Raw genomic sequence first — 12,542 nt, 5'->3', positions numbered from 1 at the left:
TTAAAAGCTTCTCAGATTCAATTTACAACTGTGCAGGCAAACTCTGAGCCACTCAGCACTCAAACTGGCTCCTGAACTGACCCTTAATATTTCCACAATAAGAACACTGTACAGCTGATTCCTCAGCACTGAAACATTCCCTCAAAGTGTGACACAGAGAGGATTTCAGACTCCTGCTTTTCCTCTGCTTTATACATGCAGATTAACAGAACTGACACTAGTAAAAATCTACATTTGCTCTCCTCCTCAGGCAGAAACCAAGACTTTCTCAGAGTACTCAGTGACAAAACTGAAAACGTGTTACAGGAGTGGCCCTCCCCAAAATAAGATCTCACACTCTCCCTAAGATTACGGGACATGGAGAATGTCATTTCATGTAACTGTGCTCTCAGTTCAAACTGGTGGTGGAACTGCAACAGACCAAAATAGAAGCAGAAATTATGAATATGAGCAATTTAGCAGAAGAGAAAAAAATATTTTCTATAATAAAATCGATTTGAATTACCAAGTGCAATTAAAGAAATAAATACTCATTACTGAAAACAATTCTTTTCAGTCATTTGATCATGTCCTATTTAGCTGTTCTGGTTTCCCCCTTTTTTTTCTGTAACACACTAAAGGTAAAAGACAAACATTCCTGAACACCAAACAAGCAAAAACATTCTGGAAAAAGGTTTGAGTCACATGAAATAAAGCAGTGTTTTCTTAAATAAAGCAACACTAATGGAAACCTACTTTAAGGAAACACCCATTTTTCCTCCAACTGAAAATGTGCAGTCTTTTAAGAACGTAAGAATTTAATGTAGATAAATATTACCCACAGCACCTCTGCAAGAATTACAAAAGACCTCAATTTTAAAGCAAAACTTCAAAGGTTTAAAGAAAAGCTACAATTAACAAAACCAAGGATCTATGCTTATACTCACCTAGAAGAAACTTGTTCATGTGGCCACAAACATTCCAAACACTGATGAACAACTACAGGGAAGGAAAAATAAGTCATGTGATTTCTCAGACTAAAAGTAGTTCATAGTTCAGAAAAATATTTTCTCTACAGTCAACAATATCCCAATAACAGAATAACACCTCTAGAACATGAATTTCATGTGGAATTACTTCATTACAGGTCTGGAGGCTGCTGTGATCCAGATCAGAGAGAAACTTAAGAGACCCTTACAGACACACAGATATTCTCCCTGCATACCCACATCAGATTTCTCCATCACTTATTTACCCTTTGTCAATAAAAGCCACCAGTAACTTTATCATTACTGCTCCTCCGGTGCACCAGGTACTGCAGCATTAATTAACCACCCACTAACTAAGCAGTCCCCTCCTGGTAAGGAAGACAAGCTCAGTGGATGAGCTACACTCACCATGTGGCAGAAGGAGCTATGTTTTGCTCATACAAGAAAGGAACCAAAAGGGTTTCCCCAGAACAGTTTCTTCAACCATAAATCCAATTCCTGCCAATACACAAAGGCTTCCCTGCACTGCAGGAGTGACACAAACAGCCACCTGCATTGTTCCCAGAAGCCCAGTTTAGGCTGCAGATTGGGCACTCCAGTGGCATTTCTCCTGGTTTCTACCTAACTGAAGCTGTGTAGAACCTGCCATGGTTTAGGAATGGTATTGTCCAAGTCAGTGTTCCCACTGAAACCAAGCCATGTGGCACCCACTCATTGCCCCTCCTGCTCCCCATCCCCTGCAGTGGTTGCAGAGTCAGAGGCACAAAAGGTAAAGATCACAGGTTGAGATAAGAACAATTTACTGAAAACAGCCACGAGGTAAGAAAACAAACAGTGACAGCAACAATATTCATAACAGAAGTGTACAGCAGAGGTGAGCAATTCACACGTGAATGTTCCCTGCCCAGCCACCCCCCAGACAGTAACAGTGAGGTGGTGCAGATACACCTCCAGGTCCTGGCCATGCCCCCTTCCTGGCTACTGCCAAAATTAGCCCTGTCCTGTCCAGAACCAGGACACAATCCATCCTTTATTCTATACCATCTACATCACGCAAAAATACACACACACACACAAGCACGGGTATCATTTCCACAGTCAGTGGCAGTCCCTCCAAGCTGTCTGTTTAGCCCACGATGGTGAGGTCTACACCTCCCAGATATCTGCCAGGGCAGGAGGGCTGGGGTGCTGTTGGTTGGGTCAAGCTGCAGAAGGAGCTCACGACTGATGTATCTGGGGCAGTCCATCCCCACTGCCCATGGGAGTTATGGCACACACTGGCAGTGCCATTCAGCAACCACGGGAATTTCCCTTTGAACATGCAGTTCAGCACTGGCCCTCAGGGTGCAAGAAGGAGCTGTGCTTCTGTGCCGATCACTTGGGAAGCAGCAAAATCCCCTTCAGAAGCTGCCAGGATCTCTTTTTCAGTTAGGGTATGTTTTGCCAGGTACATTTTGCCAGAGACTCCAGGAAGGACCATCCTTTGCAGCTGCAGAGCAGAGCACATTTTCATTTCTTGTCCTGTCCTGAGTGACCCAAGGGCTATTGCACGAGCAACCTCCTGTTTAATTTGTTCAAAAGCCTGCTGTTGTTCAGGACCCCACCTAAAATCCTTCTTCTTCCAGGTCACTAGATAGAGAGGGCTGACAATCTGACTTATCTGGAATATGCATCCTCCAAAAAAGCCTGTGTTTCCTCCTTGCTGGTTGGTAGGGACACAGCTGCTATTTTGATGACCACGTCCATTGGAATCTGACGAAGTCCATCTTGCCATTTTACTTCTAAAAACTGAATTTCCTGGGCAGGTTCCTTGACTTTAAAGCAAAACTGGCCTTCAGAAGGATTATCTTCTCCCCTTTCTCAAGAACTGCCTCTGCTGTGCTGCCCCACGATGATGTCATCAATGCACTGTAAGTTTCTGCAGCCTCACCCTTTTCAGTGCCCCTGGGTCAGCCCATGGCAAACAGGGGGGCTGTGTTTCCAGCCCCAGGGCAGTCGGTTCCAGGTGTTCTGCACACCCCTCCCAAGTAAAAGCAGACTGTGGCCTGAACTCTGCTGCCCAAGGGATGGAGAAGAACCCATCAGCAACGTCCACAGAGGCACCACTTGGCTGCCTTGGTCTCCAGTTCATACTGAGGTTCCAGAATGTCTGGCACAGCAGCATCAGTGATGGTGTCACTTCATTCAGACCACGATAGTCACTGTCAGCCTCCCCTCCCCACTGGACTTACACACTGGTCATACAGGACTGTTAAAGGGGGAGTGAGTCTTGCTGAGCACTCCCTGGCTCTCCAGTCCACGCATCATGTCCTGGCTGGGGGTCAGGGAGTCCCAGCTCGTGTGGTGCTGCTGACACTGCACTGCTGTAGCAGCAACCAGTAACTGCTGTTCTTCAACCCTCAGCAATCCCATAGCACAGGGGTCCTCTCAGAGACCACGCAAGGTGTACAACTGCCTAACTGTCTCCAGAGAAAGCTCAGCAATGCCCTTTGGGGTCCTTGAGATACCCTCTCCTGAGGTATGCCAAGAACAGACTCTGGGGCAGTCACGAGGGGGTGTTTTTACCATACATTCCCAGTCAGACTCATTTCAACTTCCAGTACAGTCAGCTGTAGGGATCCCCCTGTGACCCTAGAAATAGAGATGGATTCTGCCCCTACATATCTTGACAGCACTGGGGCACACTGTGCACCAGTGCCAACTAAAGCCTTACACTCCTGTGGGTCTGATGTGCCAGGCCATAGATCCACACAGTCCAGCAGATCAAGTTGTCCAGCTGGCTAGAGGCAGGGCCCCTCTACTTCTGGTCACAGTACTCATTGCTCACTTGTAAATAGGAACTGCAGGTCTCTTCAAGAGGATGGGAAGTAACATCAGCCCTCCTGTTCTGTCAGGAAACTAGAGCAGCATTTACCCCTGAAGGATTTCCTGTGGTGGCTGTTCTCCCTCTCAACTCACACAGTACCTGTGCTGCTGGGGCAGAGGCGGGTTTTCCATCCCACTGCATCACATCCTCTCCATGGTCATGCAGGCAAACCCACAGGTTACCTCACAGTGACCCCTCTCTCGAGCTGGGTGGCACCTCTCCCAATGGCAGAGACTGCGGTCATACGGGCAGGGGACATTTCCTGTTTGCTCGAGCCTTTCGAGTCTGTCACAGCCTTGGACACTCTTTCCACAGCTGAGGTGCAGGGTGGCAGGAGGACTCTGTTGCCCTGTTTGTCCTCCTTCCATTGACATCAATGCCATTGAGCTGGTGTATGACAACAGCACGCTCTGTACAAACTTGTGCCACATGGATTGTGTGCACTCGACCTCCACTGGATGTACAGGGATTCCAATCAAAAGGAATCCCCTATGGATTATCTCCAACACAGCCAATTCTCTCAGGCACTGGACACCTTTTTCCCTGGCATTCCGCCACCTAGCAGGTTGCATAAACTTTGCACCTCTCAGCAACTGCCACAGCATTTTTCTTTCACATATTTTATCACTTCATCAGGGTCCTGTAGTTGTTCAGGGGTGAACTTCCAAACCACCAGAAGAAAGAAGTCCTCCAAATACCGGCCCATGCCCTCCCACATTCCATGCCACTCATGACTATCCGCCCTCAAGGCAAATCTCTGAAAGACCTCCCTAGAAATATCTTCCTTAATTCTAAACGTGGTGTGGACCACACTGAGGAGACCTGACAGACTTAGCAACAAGAACAGGTTTTCCTTAATATCCAAAGGGAACTCAAAATTCACAACATGCCTGAAGCAGAAAAAGGGATTGAAAAGCTGGGGAAGATCATCCTTCCCTCTTGCCTCCCCAGACTGGGTGTCATTATTAATGGACTCCCAAAGGTAGCACCCAAGGTAACAGCAGCAATATTCATCACAGAAGTGTACAGGAGAGGTGAGCCATGGATTCACATCATTCACCACTACAGGCAGAGCCCAACAACAGAGACCAGCAGGCCCAGCCCCTGCAAAAACTAACCCTGTCCTGGCCAGAACCAGCACAAACCACTTCAGGATGTTGAATGAACCGAATCTAACCATCCCCAAAAAAGACATTATTGCCCTGCCTAATGGGTACCTGTGGTCTCAAAGTGCCTTTGACAAATAAAAATTAAATGTGGAAAAGGAAAGAAAGCGGACTGCTTCTAATTGCCACTCTACACTCCCTCAGAAGCAAAACCAACAGCAATCCCACAAAACTCCTTGGACAAACTGACTTACAGTGGGACTACATTGAAATATTTGGTCTAGGGTGTGCTGTAGCAGCCTGAGGTTGAACCTCCTGAACCCCAGACCAGGAGCTGTCACTGCAGCCTTGCATGACCAATCAGGACAAGAACCGTGTGCGGGCTCCATGTCGCTATTTTACCAAGACAACAGGTACCTTCTTAAACACAGGCAGCTTTAACAAACAGGCAGAGTCCAGGAACACAACTTCCACTTGCTTACACACAGTCTGCTTGACCACAATGCCAGAGCACTGGGTCCAACACCATTTTGCACTCAATACCCACATTTCAGTCTGCACACACATTAAAGAATGAAGTGGCTCTGAAGCACTACCACGACATCCCTCCTGCAAACAATACCTCGGTATTGCACAGAAACCCACATTTCAGATAGAAACTTAATACTTCAGGCTATGCCTGGTCACTAAGCTGACCAATTAGTTCTTCAGCTTTGATGTCCTCCCCAGGCTCTGAGGTTGCTCTGGGTGTTCCAGCAGCACAGGATACACTTACAGCAGGATGCTGAACCTATGATTTTTCTTATCAGTAAGCATCAACATGAATTTTAGCTATCAGATGAAAATGTTATGACTGAAAATGGAGGGAGCAAGTCAGAAAGCACAAAAATTATCTGGTTACAATACCTGTAGCAGTAACTGGACTTGGACTTATGACTCTTGGAAGAAGTCTACCTGTAAGAGCATGCATAAAAAAAAAGTCTGAGAAACATTTTTCACAGATAATTTACACCACCCGCAATATTGGCCACTGAAAACCCACCCAGTCAATACACAGTGCTCTGACACCTAGACATGGCATTCTCAGTTTTATTCCTGCCTGGACAGGACTAAACCTACCCTACTTGTCGATAAAGGATATTTTCACAACAGTCAAATAAAAGGAAATGTTCCAAGTTAGACTGCCATGAGCTTTGATGAAAAACAAACAAAAAATCAGTGCATTTTGGTATAAGACTGGTAACAGTGATACAGAGAAGACAGCTGCAGCACAGGCTCTGGATTGATACAAGGGATCATGGAATCAAAAAGCCATTAGCAAACTACAGGGCAGGGAGGGAGCCATTCAGCCTGGGGTACTCACAGCCTCTGTTATGAACACATGTGCTTTCAAGCCTAACTAAAATCCTAACTCAGACCCAGCCAACAGCACTGTCTTTGCACCACTGACTCCCAGGCTGGCCCAAGGATGCTCAAGCCCTGTAAAACACCAAGGCACGTCAACAAACTAACAAGCCTCACAAAGGAGTGTTTATACTCCAGTAAGCATTATTACCTGCACTCAGCATGGACACAGTACACACCCACACGGGCACTTAGCCTGGTGCCTGCACTCCCAAAAAACCTCAAGAGCCACTGGCTCCAAAAAGGTGTTTTCAGAAATACACAGCCCATGTAGCTGCTGGCATTTTGACAGCAAAGACAAACCATTTCTTACCTGAAAAAAAGGTATTTTCCCGCAGAGGAAGCACAAGGAGTCAAAGCAAACCTGTGGGCAAGCAAAGAACAGAACTGTGAAGGAACAAATTGAAGCAAAAAAAAGAAAGGAGGGTACTTGCTCAGCAGTTCAATAAACTCTCATAAGCACTTCACGAGATTCCTTAATATGATACACCAGTAGGTCCAAACAAGCAGACAACCATCAAGACTGCAGCATAAGCACTGATAACAACCACAGGTAAGGCTAAACAACAAATCCTCCCTCTGCCTCATGTGCATTCCTCAGCTCAGTTCCCAAGGCAAGAGCTCACAGTGTGCAGGACAGTGCCACCCAGGCAGGACACAGGGGACAATTGCTGGGACAGCCAGTGTCAGCTCCTGCCAAACCTGACAAGTTACAGCTACACACAATACCTGCTTCCACAGAGGCAGCTGTAAATAAAACGGGCAGTTACAGAGAATTTATCACCACCTACAATTAAGTTAGGGGTGACACTCTCCTTTCCTGGCCAAGGGAGGGAATTTAGGTGAATATCATTGCTTAGGTCACCCAGGAACTACAAGAGCAAAAGAAAGTGCTGCAGAGTACTTAGCCAATTAAAGCTAAGAATTAATTACAGGCTTCTTACATTTCAGTCAAGGCAGCACTGTTATAAGCAATTATCACTCTAGCCACATTCCCAACTTGACCTTAATTAATTCTCCTGGATTACAGACACACAGATTTTACTCTCAGCCTGCTCAAGTAAGATTTTATTTCCATAGAGGAGACATCCACCAAGTTATCTGCAGGAATGTAAACTGAACTCTTCCACGGGCTGACTCAGGTCAAACAAAGTGCATTCACCGAAGCCACCTTCCATCACAAAACTATTAAAAGTCACACCAAAATTAAAGAGAGAACTATATCACGACTGATCTCTGCTGAAATCTTCTCACTTGGCTTTCTTTTGGAAATTTGGAAATTTCTTTCTGGAAACAGAAATTTAAATGAACCCAGGTTCAAAAGCATCTCTGTTACAGAGATGCTCATTTATAACCTGCTGTACAGATACTTCCAAAAAGTTAATTCAAGTCACTGTCATTGTTTTTAACACTTGGTTTAGTTTAATTCTCCTACTGCATACAACACCAAATTCTGTACTTAGAAAGATGGCATTTCTTTTATCCCTCCTGATCTATTTTCAAGCATTTAGGCTACAAACAATAGCCTAGGATCACAGAAACATCACCGGTACCCAAAAGATTTTCAGTAAGTAAAGGACATACAACTGTTTTCCAAAAGTGTACTGACAACCTATTTCGATTAACCAAGAGGCCCTGGTACGGCTACAGACTGAGCATCCACACCAAGCCCACTGGCACAAAACCCCACCTGGGCAGCAATAAGCCCAATCTAAAGCCAGGCCTGCCAGGAAGAACCTCACGATGCCTCCCAACTGCACGCCATGAGGCAGCTCTCGGGTCAGCGCATCAAGAGCCACAATTATTTCTGTTCATTTAGAACATTTTAAAGGGACAAAACGCAGCGGGATGGAGAAGTGCTCCACGCTTCGCGGCATACAGAAGGGCGTGAAGCCTCCAGCCGGCGGTGCCGCCTGCGGAAGCCTCCCCCGGCCGTGGCGATCCCCGGCGGGGCCGGTACCTGCTCCACGCGGGCTCCCGTCCCCCGGGACCGGCCCCGCCTCGGGCCCCGGCACGGCCCCACCGGCCCCGGCCCCGCCGCAAGGTCACTCGGCCGGCCCCGCCGCCCGGGCCCGCGCTCGGCCCGCACGGACTCACCTGCCCGCGCAGCTCCGCCGGCCGCGGCGGGCACGGCCAGGGGCGGTGGGCGGGGGCCGGCCCGGGCCGCGGGGCCTCAGCCGGGCCGTGGCCAGGCGGGAGCGGCCCCGCTCGGTGCCCCGGGCCCGCGGGCGGGAGGAGGCGCCGCCCGGCCCGGTCCGGCCCTTTGTGCGCGGGGACGCGCCCGCCCGGCCTCCCTCCCCGCGCCTCCCCGCCGCACCGCGGGCCCGCAGCGCAGGGCAGGGCGGGACAGGACAAAGCAGGCGGCCCGGCCCGCCCAGCCGCCGCCGCGCTCTTACCGAGGGCTCTGTACGGGAAAAAGGGTTAGAACGGAGCCGCCCCGCCCGGGCCCGCGGCGCCCGAGCCCGCGCACCCACCGCAGCCGCACAAAATGGCCGCCGCGATGCGGCGCCGGGGGGCGGGGCCGGGCCGGACACGCCCACTCCGGACCGCGGGCGCGCGCGGTTCGGGGGCGCGGCCGGGCCCGCGTGAGGGCGGCGCGCGCGGGAACCCGCGGGGCGGGAGCGGGAACGGGAACGGGAGCGGGGCCGGCCCGGGCGGAACAGCGGGGAGAACGGGCGAAACACCGGGGAGAACGGGCGGCACGGCCCCTGGGGACACCCGTGAGGCCCCTCCGCACACCCGGCCCCGGCTGCCGCAGCCGCCCCGGCGGGGCTTGGTGCCTCCGGGTCCCCCCCCTGTCGCTGAGCGGTGCCCGCCCGAGGGGGCCGTCGCTGCCCCTCAGCCCTGTTCACCCTGTGGTACAGCCAGAGAACTGCGGGTCCTTCTGTAGATAACGGAGCTGTTCTTTTTGTTGTTGTTGTTCTTTTTTTGTTCTTTTTTTTTTTCTTTTCCAGTTTTATGCTAGTTTAAAGCCAAACCCGCGCTGACACAGAAGAGCAAAACTCTTTGCAGGCTGGGGTTCCTAATGGCAAATATTGCAGCGCTTTGTCCCCGTGGGCGGATAAAATCTCAGCGGTTCACAGAGATTTCCTGGAATAACTCATGAACTCCTGCTCAGGGCCCACAGGCCAGCAGAGCCTGGTCAGGTTCGTGAGGGCAGAGTCACTGCGGGGCCGGGCCCCATCCGAGAGCTCTTCCCTCCCGCCCTCCTCCCGCAGCCGCAGGAGCTGCTGGCGCTGCCCAGACCGGGCTGTTCTGTGACAGCACCCTCAGCCCGGCGTCCCACGGCGGCTGTGAGCGGTTTGACAGCCTGCGAGCTCCCTGCGGGCACCTGAGGGAGCAGAGTGGCTCGGCTAAAAATACCGCGGCAGGGAAAAAAAAAAAAAAAAAAGCATTGAAACATAACTATCGGTGTGGATTTATGTTTTGACCTGGAAATCTCACGTGCAGGTTTCTAGAAGAGAAAAAAAAAAATTGGAGAACAAATTAAAGTAAAAGCAGCTAAACAATAACTCCAACGTTTTTGGAGGGACATAGATGTTTATTTTATTGTACCAAAACATCACCATAGTGTTTGTGTAATGCATTTTTCGACAGCACTGTATTTCACTCTGGAGTGTCACCACTTAAAAAATCTCTTAGCACACCTGCCCTGAGATGTGTCAGAAACCACTCATTTCTCCTCAGAAATGGGTCTTCCTAGCTCCCACTGGATTCACTTGTTCTGCTGTTTCCACTGAGAGCACATGGCTTTTGGCAGTTCACGGATGTGTCTGAGCCAGTTGGTGACATTTCTCCTTGTGCAGTGTCTGCCCAGTGTAAGCACCCCTGGTACAACTGACTGGGAGCACTCAGACATCAGCCATACCTGCCGGTTCTGCCTGGCAGCCCTTCCCAGGGAACGGGAACAGTGCTCTGCCACAGACACCTGGCCTGGCTTGGCCTGTTCCAGCGGGGTCACAGGTAGATCCTGCTCGGATCAGCTGGATCACTTTGGGTCCACTGTTTCCCAAGGAAAGCAGTAAATGTGGACAAACTAAGTTTTGCAGCCCAGGAAGGGGCCCAAACTGGTTGCAGGAGCACTGCTTTCCTCAGCCCCTGCCAAGACTTTGGGCAGAGACCTCCTTGCTCCTGCTCTTGCCGAGCTCCTGCAGTTGTGTGCTGTGAACTTCAGTGGATTTCCTTGCAGGGACATCACCATGCTCAAAACATCACAGGCTATGCCAGATGAGTGCAATGTGTGGCTTGTGGCCCTTGTGGCTGGTGCTGCTCCTCCACTTGTTGAACAGAAGAGCTGCAGCTGGAGTGTGTGCCAGAAACTGCTTTGGAAGGAGAGGAACACCATCCCTGGCTGTGCCCCTCGCTGTTTCCCTCGACACCCGTGGTGATCACTGCACGTCCAACAGATGGCTGTGCCCGTCTCTGGCCTTTGTTTAATGAACAGGAGCTCTGCAGAGGGAAAGCTGCCCCGATGAACCAGAGGGGCTGGAGGAACAGGCACTGGAGACCTCCCCAGATCCAGCCAAAAAGGGGTGGGAAGTGAGAGCAGCAGAAACGAGGGCAGGGGAGACGGGGAAGGCGGCAGAGAGGTGTCCGGGCTGAGGGGGAGCCTGAGTGAAGGGGAAGACGGGGATTTCCCTCAGCCTGTGTTTCTCTTCTGTTTCTCAAGATGTGAATCAGGAATTGGATGTTGACAGGGATGGGCCAAATATCCAGTTTGGTGCAATTGCCTGAGTTGCAGCTGCTTGGCCATGACAGGGAAGAAGGTCTAAAAGGGGAGAAAAGGAAAAGCAAAGCCCAAACCAGGCATCTTTGGCCTGGCAGTTCCTCCTTTGGTGAGGACTTGCTTCGCCTCCCAGACTGACAGAACAGAGAGGGGGAAGGGGCCTGGGCACATGAGCTCTCTCAGCCAGGTCACACATAATGGGAGGCCCACAAAGGCCTCCAGGGGGTCCCCACCCACAGGTTTGGTGGGCACTTTCTGTGTGACAGGATGTCATCACAGTGGTGTGACAATGCAGTGATGTGACATCACTATGATGTCACAATGCCCCATGGGTATACTGAGACCAGCTGCTGTGCCTCTGGAGCAAGACCCATCTGGAGCTGGTGCAGGATCACAACACCATGAAAACTCCTGGAAGGACCCGAGGAGCACCATCTCCCTGTTGGTGTCCTGCTGAAAGGCAGCGGCACTGCTGAGAGCACAGGAGATAGCAGGGGGGAGAGTGGGCACCAGACAGGGGTCAGCTGGGGAGCGGGGACACAGGGGCTGCTCTAGGGCCTCAGGACCTGTCCTCTCTTGCAAGCGCTGTGCAGGTGTCTGTGTGTTCCCTGCTTGGCCCCAGAACACCACATTTAGGAGAAGGAGATACCTGAGAAATGGACCCTAAACTGCTGGACCTCCCACTCGCAGTCAAGATCCCTGTGTTGCCCGGATCCAAGCCTGTCTTATGCAGGGCAAAGCTGGGGGAAAAGGTAAAGCAAGGAGAAAGGGGTAGATCAGCTCTCCTCTTTGATGGGGTCCCCATCGGGTGGAGGAGTTCCTGTGGCCCCCTGCTCTACAGCAGGAGCTGCAGCCCTTCAGTCGGACAGGGCTGGGCAGTGCAGGGAAGCTCCAAGCTCCCTGGAACACAGAGAAAAAGGACTTGCCAGTTCTCTGCAGTTTCTGGCACGGTCCATGTGAGTGGCAGGGCCCAAACCCGCAGCAGGTGACTTTGTGTTGGGGTACCGGGGCAATGCACCCCTTCAGCTCAGCCAGCACTGTCGAGCCAGGCTCTGGGGCACTTTTGAGGGGCACTGCAGCCTTCTCCTGCTTGCCTTGGTGGTGTCTTCGGAGCAGCTTTGCCTTCCCTTCCTGGGGAATGCACACACTGTCCTCCTCCTCCTCCTCCTCCTCCTCCTCCAGCCTGTGCTGCTCATTCCCAGGGCAGAGACGTCCCAGTGGCAGAGTCAGCACAGCCCTTGGGCCTGCCCAAGCTGAGGAGACTTCCCTGCATTCTCCATTGGCTGCATTTGAATGCTGGGCTTGACCTTTGAAGGCTCATTTGTGGATGGGTCTGCAGCTCTTCCTGGCAGCCAAAGATACCCATTTGCTGGTGGGTTGCTGGTGGGATTGCTGGCAGGTTTTGTCTTCTCTGCCCCAGCCCATCACAGCCCAGCCTGGCCCCTCAGTCTGGCTGTGGGTCTCTGTGCCTT

At 51.2% G+C, this 12,542-nt stretch overlaps 1 protein-coding gene across 7 annotated transcripts in view; it reads right to left on the bottom strand.

Moving 5' to 3' along the window:
- The window catches only part of PHF20 (PHD finger protein 20), a 62,835-nt gene extending 53,984 nt beyond the window's left edge, over positions 1-8,851 (bottom strand). For all 7 annotated transcript variants that reach the window (XM_050313726.1, XM_050313727.1, XM_050313728.1 and 4 more), the window contains exons 1-4: positions 8,741-8,851; positions 6,658-6,708; positions 5,847-5,894; positions 927-978 (exon numbers count right to left, since the gene is read on the bottom strand). The gene's annotated coding sequence lies outside the window, so the exon portion shown is untranslated. The remainder of the gene's footprint in view (positions 1-926; positions 979-5,846; positions 5,895-6,657; positions 6,709-8,740) is intronic.
- Positions 8,852-12,542: the final 3,691 nt, after the last annotated feature.

The sequence above is a fragment of the Myiozetetes cayanensis genome, unplaced genomic scaffold (assembly GCF_022539395.1).
Source record: "Myiozetetes cayanensis isolate MyiCay16 unplaced genomic scaffold, myiCay2020 scf19, whole genome shotgun sequence".
NCBI lineage: Eukaryota > Metazoa > Chordata > Aves > Passeriformes > Tyrannidae > Myiozetetes > Myiozetetes cayanensis.
Note: the sequence above shows the minus strand (reverse complement) of the source record. Positions and strands in the feature narration are given on the sequence as shown.